Source organism: Ornithodoros turicata, chromosome 3, assembly GCF_037126465.1.
Source record: "Ornithodoros turicata isolate Travis chromosome 3, ASM3712646v1, whole genome shotgun sequence".
Classification (NCBI taxonomy): Eukaryota; Metazoa; Arthropoda; class Arachnida; order Ixodida; family Argasidae; genus Ornithodoros; species Ornithodoros turicata.
In genome coordinates, this window is record NC_088203.1 from 59,307,485 (window position 1) to 59,320,992 (window position 13,508).

Genomic DNA, 13,508 nt, shown 5'->3' on the forward strand with positions numbered 1-13,508 from the left:
AAGAAAAAAAGAAGACAAAAAAATCAGAGATTTCAAGTTTGAGCAAACTTGCGAAGTGGTGTAGTTGGTACTGAACCAGCATCTTCAAGCAGCAAGAGAGGGGGACACGAGAACGCACAACAAGACGATCTCAAGTTTACTAGACACATTAAGGTGAAACTTCCGCCGATCCATGTCTCGAATTGGGTTGCTACGTCGACGCGGACTGTTTCATCGAGCTAGGTGAAATCCCTGTTTCCTGATCCAGTGGAAAACAGTTGACAGCGGCCTTATCATCAACTGAAGCGGAATACGTTTCAACAGCGTACGCATGTCAGGAGAAGATGGCAACTGATGATCTGAAGCTCGGACACATAGAAACGACAAATACATACTAAGAAATTAACGATGAAAGAAGGAAGTCACTGAAAAGGTTAGCAAGATGTAGGACAGCAGCTGGCGAGTCTTTTGAGTGACTTCCTCCTTTCAGCATCTTAGGAGGTTTTCTGGTTGCGACAACTGCTGTCACACTTCGGACGGACCATCGAAAGATCTACATGTATTGTGCAGGACAACAAGCGGTACACTAAGGTGGCGGTCTTACAAAAAATCTTGATGAGTTTCTAAATAAAAGTCAATGTCTTTTGACATCACACACGTCAGAATTTCTTATGTATTTCTGGTCAATTGGCCAGGATTGGCTGGAAAATTCGCCATCGCATTTCTGATGAGTACATTTCTGTTAAGTTTATGGCGTGTTTCTTGACAGATACTGTAGAGTTTATAATGTGTTTCTTGACAGTTACTATCGAATTTCTGATGTGCTTCTGTTGACAATTGGGCACTGAATTTCTGATACCCCTGTCACACGGGCATTTCGATCCTTCTCGAATCCGATCTGCATCGAACTTCCCGAGCACGCTCGAGTTTTGACGCTGCTACACGGCCACTTTCAATGCGCATTGAATAGTTGTGCAAATGAATAAACGGGACTCATTAATTTCGCGTTTCCTATATAACAGCGATATTAGTGGTAATTTATCGTATACCAATGTAAGCATCATTTGTAGCTTCGCGCGCATGTCCGTCTTAAGTTATGACAGTTCACTGGGGCCGAGGATGCAAATGGCGGCCGTCGAGCAGTCTTGAAATTCTCAATCCTGTTATGGGAACTGTCTTGAGTCAAGCAGGATCAAAGTTCGATCCTGCTTGGAAGCGGCCGTGTAGCACCATCCGATCGGCATTGGGTTCAAGCAGGTTCGGTCGAGCAGGATCGAAAATGCCCGTGTGACAGGGGTATGACAGGTACCTGATGTGGGTGTAGAGTTCATGACGTATTTATGCATTATTATACAACGGCGTTGGCACTAAGAAACCACAAAAATACAGTCAACCCTCGATTTATGAACGCCCTTCGTTTCTCGAAAAATGGTTCATAAATCGAGGGATTCATAAATCGAGGTACAAGGGGCGCCGAAGAGAAATGGGCTGAAACACGACAGGAAATGAACTAGATTACGTTTATTTCCACATTCACGGTGAATCCAATTAGGGATGGCATTCATATTAGCCGAGGGGTGAGACTGTTTGCAACGGTAAATATCCCACTTGTCGCCGGCTGTTAGAACTGATCGCTTTCGCTTGGAGCCACGAAGTGTTTCCATCTTCTTGGTAGGACTGAAACTGAAGGCCGCTCGGCCGTGATAGGTCACCCAGGTAGTAAAGTTTTTCCACTCACAAACCAGGTGAGTCACCTCTGGTAATTCTTGTGTCTGCGGGACACTGCACGGCTGCTTGATCTTCATTATAATGAAAAAATGGCTTGGAAGCAAGCGAGTTGGTGAAGATGATGCATGATGTAAAACCCCGAGACTTCGTGTTCCCTAGTCTCGGGGTTTTACATCATGCTTCATTATTTGTTCATCTTTATTGACGCGATCCCAGTACAGCCCCTTTGTCAACAACCCCGTTCATAAATCGAGGTCATAACACGTGTTTTTGCGGTTCGTTCCCAGAAAATTCGCTCACAGTTCGGATATCGAGGGTTCATAAACAACGCGCTTATCGGGGGCCAGTCTTCATCTTCACCTTGTGAGCTCCACGTTTTATCCGATGCAGACGTCATGTTTCGTCTTGAAGATGTTGCCAAGGGCCTCGCCGCGCGCTTCCGTAACACTGTTCCCCTACCTCCTCCTCCTCCTTTCTCCGTATCGCCACACCCTGCATTTGTAGCCATCGCATGGGACGAATTGGACTGCATTATCCGTGCGCTCCCTTCATCTGCTCCCGGTCCGGATGGCGTATCTGCTCGAATGATGAAATTTCTGTGGTCTGCTCACCCCCACGTCTTGCTTGACATTGTCAAAACCTCTCTGAGTTCGTCATGGATCCCTCTGATTGGAAAGTTGCAAGGGTTATCCTGTTGAAGAAGGTTGCGTCCATGGGCCTTGCCATTGACAATATTCGGCCGATCGCGCTAACGTCTGTGCAAGACTGTGGAGCGAGTGATTCACCGCCGGTTGTCTGATTTTGTTGAGTCCCATAATATTTACAACTGTAGCCAGATCGGCTTACGTCAGCGTTGTTCCGTCTGGATGGGCCACGTCAACCTCGAGAGCCAAATATGCCGCCCACAGGAGGATGAGGACTTCTTCAGCTCTTGTGACATTAGACATTGCACAGGCATTCGACAGCATTGAGCACTGCGTTCTGCTGTACAGGCTGTCTGCTGTTTGTACCCATGCCTATATTCTCTCCTGGGTCTGGAATTTTCTCTCTGGAAGATCTTTCCAATGCTCGAACTGCCAGCTTGTCTCTTCCCCTCAACAGCTGTTTAGAGGGGTGCCTCAAGGTTCTGTCCTTTCCCCACTGCTCTTTAACATTCTCATGAGCTCCCTTCCCTTGGACGCTAATATTCTGACCATCACTTACGCAGATGACATCGATTTTTTTCACCTCGGCCTCATCGCTTAACTTGTTGTACATCGACACTATTGTGGCTTGGACCACGTCCGTTCACCTGAATATAAAGGTCCAGAAATGTGCGGTGCTCCTGTTTCCGCGTGCGGGCTTCCGTGGGGTGGTGCCCAGCATCAATCTTTTGATAGGCAATGACCGCATCAACCAAGCTGAGTCTTTCAAATATCTGGGTGTGTGGTATGATCACAGGATGGACTGGGGCCGCCACATTGAACACATTAGCAGAAGAGCCTCTGCGGCACTGGGTTGCATCCAACATTGCTCCAGCGTTCGTGTTGCTATGCGCAGGAATACCCTTCTTTATGTCTATCGTTGCTGTGTCCGTCCCACATTGACCACATCAGCAGAAGAGCCTCTGCGGCACTGGGTTGCATCCAACGTTGCTCCAGCGTTCGTGTTGCTATGCGCAGGAATGCCCTTCTTTATGTCTATCGTTGCTATGTCCGTCCCATCCTCCAATATGGCTGTGTCCTTTTCTCTCATCTCCCTGACTACCGGATAAGCAAGCTGCTCGTCTTAGAGAGGAAAGAGCTCCGCATGTGTCTCGGTCTCTCCAAGTATACTGCAAACGACGCCCTGTATCTTGAGGCGGGTGTGTTCCCACTAAAAGCCCGCTTTCATCTTTTGACAGCGGGCACTTTCCTCTCTCTGGCGCAGAGCCCTCTTGCTTCTCACCACATCGAATCGCTCAGACATTGGGGTTCCTGGACTAGCAGGCGGTGGCGCAGATCCAATATTCCCCAGTTGCTATTTGCCCAATCTCTCCTGTCGCCGCAGAACGCTTCGCTTGCCCATGCCCCGCAGCTGGTTGTGCCTCCCGCGCCAATCCCTGTCCAGGTTCTCAGCATCTTTCATTCTGATGCCGAACATGCCCCTCTCAGTTACTTGAAAGCAGAGCTTGTCACTCACATGTCTCACTTTCCCAATCACTTGGCCATCGCTACGGACGCATCTGTCTCTGAGGAACGGGCGGCAGTTGTTATTGTTATTCCCCAGCTCGGCTCGCACTGTCCCGTTCGCCTCCCTGACTACACACCGGTCTTTCACTGTGAGTTTCTGGCCATGCTCCTAGCACTGCTGAAGGTTCCTATTGTTTTCACAATGGTGCTCATTCTTTCTCACTATCTTTCTGTGATTTCTTCCTTTGAGAGCCCTACAAGCACCATGCTCGCCACCATAGTTGCTTTTGCAGCTTGCTACATCTCCCACCTCCTTGTCTCCTGGATTCCTGGCCACCGCGGTCTCCCGCTCAACGAAGCTGCTGACACCCTGGCTAATATTGCACTCTCTGGACCAATCCTGGATGTCCTTCCTCCAATAGCTGACATCGTCCGGGCGTGCTACAGACGTTTCCTTTCTCTTTCGCGGCCTTGCCCTCCACGTCCTGGCTATGAGCACCTCTTCTATGAGCATTGTGGCTGCCGTGAGACCGAAACTTCTGTAACGCGCGCTCGGGGCCTCTCCTTCCCATTAAACTTCTATCTGCACCGTGCTGGCCTCGAATCGTCGCCTGCGTGCCCGCACTGCGATCAAGATGAGACCGTCCATCACTTCTTCCTTGATTGCCCGTCCTATGTCACCATTCGTCGTCGCCTTCTTGTTCCCCGTCTTTTCCATCGGTGCTCACCTCTCCCTGACAACTCTGCTATCCCTTGAAGCCAACCATAATGGCGTTAGCGACCGCGCTATTCTCCATAGTATCATCTCATTCATCTCCAGCTCTAACCGGTTCTAACTCTGTCTTACCATCCTGTTGACCGCACTCCAATAGCCCTGGCTAATCTCCCTTGCGGATAAGCGCCATCCTGCTTGAGGAGCAACAACAACAACAACCTGCCTCAGTTCCACCATCGCGGTCATGAAGATAGGCCACCGTCATCGCCTCTCCGTGGCATACCATCATCGCAGGTCGGGACTCGTGTAGAGAGATACCACCACCTCTAGAATTGGTGACCCGAACGCTGAACATCAAGTTCGGCGCAATTAGAGCCTTCATCATCCCAAATTTTTGACACCACTGGCAAACACTGCCAAGACGAGTTATCCCTGGAAGCCAACTGCATTACTCGACGCATCTCGCTAGCATCATAACGCCCATCTGCTCTCGACCGACTCGCCAACCGCTCACGTCCTGCTTTCGTCGACGCTACCGATTCGAACGACCACGCAGCGACCCGACCGGCCACGGACCATCGCTTCATTTCTTCCAGGGACTGGCCTGCGCTGTCAACGGCACCTCGGACACTCGCGACCCGTCGTTTCATTTCTGCATCTCAACTCGCATCGGCTGCCGGCCGCAACACCTGAGCAACGTGCTCCCCTGTCGGTTTCGGCAGTCGCGGCGGCCGACGTCACGGCACGCTTCAGCCGGCGTCTCGGCACTCCTCACTGCTACGCAGCCTCACTTCCTGAGACCCTACGAGCTCTCGTTGCCGTGCCACGACTCTGACGCTCGACTCCGACGCCCAACGACTTCGCCCCTCATCTGCTCCGCTCATCGACCGTTTCCCGCAGCGGGTGTTGTGCCGTGCCCCGAACACGTCCGGTAGTGCGCGTCATCCACGGTTGCTCTTGCTCTCCTCCTCCGGTGTGAACGCGGTTCTTCTTTCTCGTCGCTTCGCGTCTGGGAGGGGGAGTACTGTAGCAGGCCGTGGACAACGACGAAGATGACCACGCGCCTGGAGCACCTGCCTCAGTTCCACCGGCGCGGTCATGGAGATAGGCCACCGTCATCGCCTCTCCGAGGCATACCATCATCGCCGGTCGTAGAGGGATACCACCACCTCTAAACACCATCGAGGACAAACTGTTCTTCAGCTGAATATGGTTGTGTTGAACTTGCAACACACGCAGTCTGTAAAACGAAAAAAAAAAAGGCAAGTACCATAACACAAAAACTTACTGCAGCACATCACAAGCAAGGGCTCTAATATAGTAGAGCAAGGGTATCAAACACGCGGCGCGCATGTGGCCCACGATGACCTATTTCCGCCACCAAATATAAAGAAGCTACCTTCTCAAAATAAATTAAACTCAAACTCAATGAAATCGCGATGATCGATAATGTCAGCTAGCTTTTTTCTAATTTTTCTATTTCCAAGTTGAAACTGTGAGCAAAGGCAACAATGCAGTGCGTAAATAGGTGGTAACATCAGTGCTCCTGAACATTGTGATAACCGTTTGTAAAACACTACATATTTTTCTCAAATCATTTTTCATACTTTCAGCACCTGATCTCAAAAGGTAGCATGCAGAACCATCAGTAAAATCACTATTTCAGCTTACACAGCGCATGCGAACAATGATGTTGGAAATGGCAAGCTGCCCGGTACAATCTTGCAGCAGGTGGATATTTTACAGAAACTGTTGTTCACAACGAGTCGTGAATTTCAGACAAATGTGTTGTGTGCAATACCCCATTCCACCATTAACACAGGTCTACTGATCAGTCCATTGACCCATGTTCGATTCATAGCTTCTTTGATGGGGCCATTTTTATTCGCGTTTGACCGTTTACCGAAGTTCTTAAACGGAGAACAGGTTTTGTAACCTTTGCAGTGTAAGTGCAGTATGTCAAAAATTGCTTTTTCAACAAGAACACCTGCACCGATATTCACCGCAACAGAGAATAAATAGGTAAAAAGAAATTGGCCTACACATGGGCATTACAACTTCAGGATATCCCTGTTTAGCCATGACACTAACTTATTCACATTTACTCTCTCAGAACTAAATTTAGGCTGCTAAGGGGACGACGGACACAGAAGGCGACACACAACAGAATTTGTTAAGTTTAGTTATGTTACATCAACTACCTCAACTTTGCACTTCGGTACTCTGTCAGTAAGGATTGGAAATTTTGCAATTTTGAACCATAAAAGCAAACTATGTTACTAAGATAACTTAGACACTTAAACATAAAATCTGCTCAATACTCATTCCACACTGGCAAGGCTGAGTAGACATCAAGACGATGGCCGTCGAACGTCATCAAACTAAAGGAGCTATGTTGCTGCTGCACAAACACCGTCTATGGTTGCTACAACTTTAAAGCAAGCATGAGCCAAAAAATGGCTCCATATATTAGCTCCCCTATACACTGATTCACGTAAAAAGAAAACAAAACCCTACAGCGGTAAAATCACAATATCTGTAAAGGCGGCAGATGTGTAGACATGTGTGGCTCGACCTTTTTTCTTTTATTTTGAGGGGATGTGGTGCGGTTTCTTTGTCGGAGCGCGTAGTGGGGGGAGGGGGGGAGAAAAATCCATGTATAAGCTGACGTTATCCCCCCTCCGGTATCTGCCACTCGTTTGAGACATGGTAAATGTCACCGCAATGCTTCGTTATTAGCTTAGTAGCTGATGCGCCACTAAAACCCGAGTTAAATCAAAATCCGTTATTAGCTTAAACACATACCAGCGGTCAGTTCAAGCATATATGCCTTGAACAGCACGATTGGTATGCCCCGACGATTTCATACATTAAATACTCTCCAGAAAAAAAACTAAAGGAAATTTCTCATGAGAAAAGTTAATGTCAAAACTCCATGGAATTCCTGGTAGGAACGTAATGTGGAATCACATTACACATTGAGTTTCTGATGCGTTTCTGTTGACTCATTAAAAACACATCAAGATCATACAAGAAATTCAATATCGATTTTTGTAAGGGATTGGCGAAGGGATATCCGCTAGAAATAAGCACATCGACGCACGCCATCATTATGTGCGTGACTTGGCTGCACGCAAAGTGGTCAGCTTCCAATACTGCCACAGTAGCGACATGGTAGAAGACGGCCTAACTAAGCCGCTTCTATGTCTTCGACAAGAAGCTATCCGAGTGTAGATGGGGTTGGTTTAAGAGTAGTTGTAGTGGGGGGTGGGGGGTGGGTGCTAGTCGCGCGACAACGACGACCATGTTCCTCGGGTGCATGCGTTCCCACTTTATGCGCACCTGCGCAAGACTGTTCTTGTCATTAAACCAATATCGCGACCATCAGGTAGTTGCTTCCGTTTACTGCTGCCGCTCTACACCAACAAGTCCGACGCCAGCCAGAAACGACATTCCACAAGCTGATCACAGACTCTACGTGACCAGCGGACGCCGTCCCTCCCGCACGCCGGTCGATCGCAAAGGACCCTCTAGCCGCTAGATATTGGAAAGTAGCGACACTTTTAGATCTTTGTCCAAAGAGCGCGATCTTCTCTCTCGCCTCCTTGGCCGTTGCATTCCTTGCAACGAATGTTACAAGAAAAACGAGTAAGATTCCGTTATGTTATAAGTTGTGCTTTTCCAACCTAGAAATAGTTTCGGAATGTATCTAGGTGTTAGTTTTCTAAACAACCTGAAATGGATCTCACACGTAAACTATATTTCAGCGAAAGATATCAAAAATGCTTCAATTTGTTTTTCGCAACATAAGGCAGGCTAATTTCAAGGCTAAAACGGATTCCTATATTACAATGACCAGGCCGATTTTAGGATATGCCTGTACTGTAGTACAGTATGGGGTTCTCACGAAGTAACATCGATTGAAACACTTGAAAGGGTTCAAAACGTTGCTGCATGAACGATATTTAACTGTATGGGTTCCCCAAATAGTGTGACTGAATAAGGGCAAACTTGAGGTGGGGTACCTTATTGTTGAGAAACAGGCAACTGCCACTTTTCTTCTCTCGACTTTCTCTTTATCGCTCGCTTTATATAAAATTTCTGGACACGTTAGAGCAAACACCCTGTATATGACTGGAACTACAATGTCCAGCAAAGTCAGCGGACCTAACTTCTTAATCTTAAAGGAGTACAGAGGACCATAAAAATAAAATAAAAATCAGATTAAGACGTCTGATGATAGTGTGTGGTTTTACCGCGTGTGTCATTTTCATATATTTTTGCGCGAAAGGTTTTGATGTGTGCAATTTGTTTCCCAGAAAAAAACTAACATAAACATGGCTCCGCGCGTTCACCCTTAACTCGCCAGTCCAGGTATAACGAGGAGGAGAAGGGATGATGCCACGTCACTGATGACGTTATAAGGAGAACTCATTCTGGTTCGCCGGTCAGTGGGGATGAGCGCCTTGTCCTTTTGCCGCTGTAAAACAGTTTTGCCAGTTCTTCCGGAGAATTGGGGATAGAACGAGCCGCCGAATCATTACCGAGCCAGGAGAAAGGCTTTTTCAGAACGCCGAACAGCCGAGTAGCAGACGACAGAGGAGTAACAGAGAACATTTCTCTAGACCAATCAGCGAGCGTTCTCCTTATAGCGTCAGTGCGAGGTTCCAAGCTGATCACAAGCTGGTACTGCTCTGCACCGCCGTTGCGCACTGTTGCTTTTTGCGGCGTACTTTAAATTTCTACAATTTCTGCGATAATTATGACTCTGTGGTGTGAATTACTTCGTATGGTGCATCTTACTGGCCTGCTTAGCAGTTTTATAGGAAGAAAACCGGGTGTTAAAAATGACTTCTCTGCTACTTAACTCTTAACCTCTCTTACCTCTTACCCTTAACCTCTTCATACTCTTTGAAAGAAAGAGAGATTTTACTTTCAATAACGTAAGGAGTGCTGATTGGGTTTATGGAAACTGTATCAGCAGTGAAATTGATGGATTTTTGTTAGATTTTCCATTTTCCACCATTGACGCGTATGATATGCCTTCTCTGCTTTCTAAGTAATTATAGTCTTATATGGACAATGATTGTTTCCATGATTGTGTAGTGCTGTGATTGTCATAATGTTATATACATTTTTATTTTTTCTTCGTTTTGTACTCCCATATTCTATGTTGCGATGTACCGCAACAAGGATTAAATAAATAAAATTATGCTCTTTTCTTTTCATGATATACAGCGTAATCGAAATATACCTGACCCTTGTGTCACAATAACGTGGTCACTGCCAACATGTCAAAAACTGCCGTGTGATAACAACAAACCGTCACATTGTGTTACGTTCAACAAACCGTGGTTCACGATAACTGCGGTTTGGTCGGGTAACGGCGGTTAAGCCTGCCCGTGTGATAAGGGTGTAGATCAGCTTAACGAAACAAGACCTTTGTGGAATGAACTCGCAGCGGCAGTCGTGTGATGTGCCTACTGGAAGGTTATTTCGTTCACCTTATGCGTTCCACCCTACTTAAACTACAGTGTGTGACTTGAGTGTTTACTTCGTCTTCCAAATATTATTAGCTGTTATCTGCGCTGTACTGCTTGTTTGCAGCCCCGTTTCAGTTGTATATGCTTCTGCTTGGCAGGAGAAAAGAGAAGGTTACATTTGATGACAAAAGATACCTAGTTGGAAACCCACAAAGCAGTGTTCAGTGACCATTCGTTTCTCACTCTCAACAGGGTAAACGTGGACATCCAAATACCAGACAGATTGGACGGAGCGCCCCACATCCTCCGTGCTTAGGACTACATGAGCTTCCAAGACTGGGCAAGCCAATGAAAACTCTACATCGTCTGTCGTGCTTTGTTGCACTTTCTGTTGCTACTGTTGTTTATTATGCCTGCTCATTCGACACGGTTGACGACGTTCCAGAAACCAAGAGACCGGTGTTACGAAATTATGCAAGTCGTGCACCTGAAGCAAGCGAGAAAAAGGAACCTTTCTGTCCACGTATTTTGTTCTGGACTAAGTTTTGGGGATCGCAATTATTAGGACTAAACGGTAAAGAAGATATTGTGGTTCCTAACTGTACTCGTCGATGCCACGCGACATACAATAGAGCGCTTTTGAATGTCAGTGACGTGGTTGTGTTTCACTGCAGAGACATTAACGCTCGCAAAATGCCATCGGAACGATATCCTCACCAGAAGTGGATATTTTGGTGCATGGAAGCGCCTCCCCTTGCGTACGTTCCTAAACATGACGCCGTTGATTCCCAATTCAACTGGACCATGACGTACCGGTATGATTCCGATATCATCATTAGATACGGTAGATTTACCCGAAAGCAGCAACCTATTACGCTGGAGTTGGAAGAAGCCTGGCGCACGAAGAATAAGACAGCCGTGTGGGCTGTCAGTCATTGTCGCCCGCACAGCAAACGAGAGAACTTTGTCATGGAACTTGATAAATATATCGATATAGACGTTTACGGTGCGTGCGGTCCATTGAAATGTCCCCGGAGGATGAAAGATTCATGTTATCGCATGTTTGAAAAGAAATATTATTTCTACCTGAGCCTAGAGAACTCACTATGTGATGAGTACGTGACTGAGAAACTTTACTATCCCCTGCAGTTCAATATAATCCCCGTGGCGCTGGGAGGTGTCAATTACGACGTCAAGGCACCACCGCACTCAGTGATCGACGTGGCCTCATTCGCAACACCCCGACACCTGGCCGATTACCTTAAACGCGTGATGAGTGATTACGACTTGTATAAATCCTACCTGGAATGGAAACGGGAGTACGACGTCCGAGAGTGGCACGGCTACCAAGAGAGCTTCTGTGGCTTGTGCGAAAAGTTGCACAGTCCCGACCTAAGAATATATTCCGCGTACAACAGCATCAGAAGTTGGTGGACAAAAAAATCGGCGTGTTACAAGTATAACGATCCAACTTGGATCGCTGTGCAGAGTAAGGTGAAGCTAGTGGGGAGTTCATTAACTTCCGGTGATGGCATAGCGAACTAGACCCAGACGCCGGATAGCCAGCGGAAATCGAAATCGCACCACGTGTTCACGCACGTTGCTATTCCCCAGGCTTTTCATGATTCTTGCTCTGTGTATTGGGTACCGTAACGCTCTGGGAATATCCATTGGAAGCAGCTGACCAATATTGATAGCTGTCGATAGAGTTCTCTTTCAAAAAGTTGCCCGATAAGGATGTCCCTTTGAAAGCGTGCAAAGTACTTTGTGATGTGTTCAACTGCTTTGGTTCATGTTTCTTCTGGTTGTACAGACTTCATTGTGCCTCTCTCTTTTCGTCATCTTCGTCATCCTTCTTTCTTTTTTTTTTTTCTTGCAGGGAATAACAAGCCGCCGTAGCGCAGGCTAACCTTTTTCTGTCTCCCCTTTTTTTCATACGAAACATATATCCCCCTTCTGTTTAGGGAAACGGATATTAGATTTCGGTGCTGCTGTGCGTCTTAGTGGGGCCCAATTGCTCTCACAATTTGTTTGTGCGTTTCTCAAGCTGACCGCTCGTTTCATAGAATTCATGAAATATTATGAAATATAGGGGGTGAGGGTCTCATGACTGAGTTTTCGGGGTTACCTGACGAATAAAGAGCTTGTCGGAGCAAAACGTGTGCTATAAGAAATATATTGTTGTTATATACTGTGCTTTTGATACTTTGTTCTTGATGGAGTTTCATCGGCTTCCCTCCATCGTTACCTTCTCTTTTATCCCAACGAGCATGTGTGTTCTTCGGGATTCCGTCCCGAAGAACACACACGGTCCTCAGGATGTCCCCACAGTGTCGCCGTGTCCTTGTCCTTCGAGGTGTGTTCCCAGAACGTCTTGAGGATAACACTCGCGGACTGTCCGTGAAGAGTCATTCAGGTAGGTTCTGTGCCCGTCACTGTGGGCAGCTAGCGGGACGAGAAATATTACTTTGTTTAGTTCACCTGCTCAGACTCTCTAAACGCATCCGTTTTGTTTTTGGGTCGATCCTGGCACCTGATGAACATTTTTCTTAAATAAAGGGTGGTCCAGCATAAAATCCTCTGCCTCCAAAAAGGATAACTGTCTATGACACATGAAGCATTTCTCGTGGAAAAGACAGAAACGCGCGGTGCTGCCGCACTGCTTTTGACTTACAAAATGCCCGACCTGAATGTCTCAAACAAAAGGGAGTAAGAAACATAGACTTTGAAATGATGCAGAGGTAATACTTCAATCAATTCCTCGCCTTCAGTATTTTTTCTTTGCGAAAGAGGCACGTACAGCTCAGCGTTCGTTTCGTGTCGCAGGTGAGCAGGATTCCCGAATTTACGGACGGTCGCCTTATAAGCAATAAATAATATCTGTTTTGTTTTCGGAATATAATTCTAATACCTTTTGAAGTGGGTTTCGGAGGGGGCAAGCTTACGCTTGTCCCATCCTACAGTTTGCAATACGAGGGTTTCTCGGACTTAGTGTACCTGTGAAAATTCCGTTTATCATTGGAACAATAAAAATGGTTCCATAACTTTGGTGTCATTGCAATTTGACGTAGCTTCTGTACGCACTTGGCGGGTGTGCGTGCCAGAGTAAATCAAACAGACAAAGGTAAAACAAATCAAAGCAGGGAAGTGAGGGAACACTTTCTCCTCTATACACATACGTACCCATACGTACCTACCTACCATACGTACATATACATACCTACAGGATGTTCAGGCTAATGTGCACCCAGGTCTAAACAAATACGGTGCGTCATAGGCGAATGAAAAATGCAGGATATTGTGCCGGAATCGCATGTTCTAACCTCCTGAATGTTTTTCATGATGACCGATTAACTAATTAGCGCAATTAATTAGTTAACTGGTTTAGTTGTTCTTCCTAGGGTCCAGATGTGAATCAAAAAGTTGTACAGCGCGTCGAGAAATACCCATCAC

The 13,508-nt window shown here is 46.7% G+C and overlaps 1 long non-coding RNA gene across 1 annotated transcript in view; it reads left to right on the plus strand.

Annotated features, from left to right (window-relative positions):
- LOC135387156 (uncharacterized) overlaps positions 1 to 11,057 on the plus strand; it is a 94,484-nt gene extending 83,427 nt beyond the window's left edge. Inside the window, exon 2 of the long non-coding RNA XR_010420898.1 lies at positions 10,308 to 11,057. This is a non-coding gene — a long non-coding RNA (uncharacterized LOC135387156). The remainder of the gene's footprint in view (positions 1 to 10,307) is intronic.
- The last annotated feature ends 2,451 nt before the right edge of the window (positions 11,058 to 13,508 follow it).